The sequence below is a fragment of the Octopus bimaculoides genome, chromosome 9, assembly GCF_001194135.2.
Source record: "Octopus bimaculoides isolate UCB-OBI-ISO-001 chromosome 9, ASM119413v2, whole genome shotgun sequence".
NCBI lineage: Eukaryota > Metazoa > Mollusca > Cephalopoda > Octopoda > Octopodidae > Octopus > Octopus bimaculoides.
Genome location: NC_068989.1, coordinates 71,125,129 through 71,127,004, shown reverse-complemented (window position 1 = coordinate 71,127,004; position 1,876 = coordinate 71,125,129).

Below are 1,876 nucleotides of genomic sequence, written 5' to 3'. Positions count from 1 at the left end.
ACATTTTTATTCATAACGGCAATTGAAGGAAGGAGTCAGAAAAGGCGAGGGACTTCCATCTCCCGTTTCAAGCAACTGACTTTTTCCTATGTAGATGTAGGTTAATGCATAGTGACCTAGTTCTGTTCTATTTTTAGAAGGTTTATGACTTCTTCTTCTTCTTCTTCTTCTTCTTCTTCTTCTTCATCATCATCATCATCATCATCATCATCATCTCTTCCTCGTTCTTCTTTTTCTTCCCTTTCACATCGTCCCCCTTTTCTTCCACCTCCTCTTCCTGTTTATTCATGAACTCCTCATCCTCCTCCTCCTCCTCCTCCTTCTTCTTTTTCTTCTTCTCACCCTCTCTCTTCTTCATCTTCTTCATCTTCTATAATAATCGTTTATTACTACCATGAACAGTACAAGAGGAAATAGGAAGTTGTGGCGTACATTAGCTTTCGTTGCCTTTAGTGAGGTGAAATATTTCCAGACTGAAATCGAAAACGTGACACGCATTGGTCTTGAATTCCATTATACTCCACACATACATGCATACACACACACACACACACACACACACATGCATACACACACACACATGCATACACACACACACACACGCACATATGCATGCACACACACACATGCATAGACACACACACACACACACACACACACATTTTATAACCTACCGTATTCTGTATTAGCTGGATCCCTTGTTTAATGTTAAATCTTGGAACCAATTTTTTCACCTTCATATTCAAACTTTCCTCGTGTATAAATCACAACCTAGTTTTTCCAGCAGAAATCAAAAATAAAATAGTTCGACTTATAAAAACGTTCTACGATCAAATTCTACAGTAAATGCTGCCAGAGAAGGCGTAGGATTCGTACTGGTTGCTTCAATATACCCAAGTTTTTTATATCATGGCAATAGCTTACTTCTCTGAGTCTCAAACACAAGGAAGGAAGAAAGTTGGATTCTTGGCTTGATTTTTATTTTCGAAAAGAGATTAAAAATAAAAAAAAGCTAGGGAAGAATTTATAGTTTACACCAGTGCTTCTGAAAGTGGGCGGTGCCGCTCCCGGGATGGGGGCAGGTGTCGCTAGAAAATTTTATATGGACACTAGGGACAAAGGGTTGATAGATGCATCTATGCATTTTTTATGACAATAACTCTTGTGTAATATGTAGAAAAATCTGTTGGAATAACCCTGGTTTGAAAAGGCATCCCAAAGGACGTAAGGTTACCATATCACAGGCAAGCTATATAAACCCTGTAGAAGTTTTGAATTATATGTTGCATATGTTTTGAGCTTTAAAGGTTCAACCGCCGGTTTATGACTCATCTCGAAACAAGCAGACGTAATGGAAGTTCTGGCGATTATGTAGGATGTAATAGCTAGTCTTTGACTCCTATTTAAATGTTAACTTTATAAAGTGTTAAATATACTACGGTAAACTGCTTATTAACCAGCAACAACGGCAATATTAATACCTACAATGACAATACCAATAATAATAATGATAGGTAATATTCGAGCCACTTTAACATGGCTGTCCGTTCGAGCGGACTCTACTGCGATTTTTTTAACCCCAAAAGGACTTCTCTTCTAGCTGGTTAACGATGCATAGCTGTATTCTGATAAAATTTTGGGCAGGAGAGCGAATCCCCTACCATCTCTTAGCGATGGGACTAGTAGACCAGTCCTGATTTCGGGCTATTTTTGCCACTCCTCAGTACAGGACACCTCGTCTGCTAGAGATGATAGCAGCTCGCTTCTGCACGCAATATATATATATATATATTTCAAGCGAACACACAGGCTACGAATATTACTTGTCAGTACAACTACTGCCTTGATTTTAGAACTAACATTTTTGCTTGTTGCA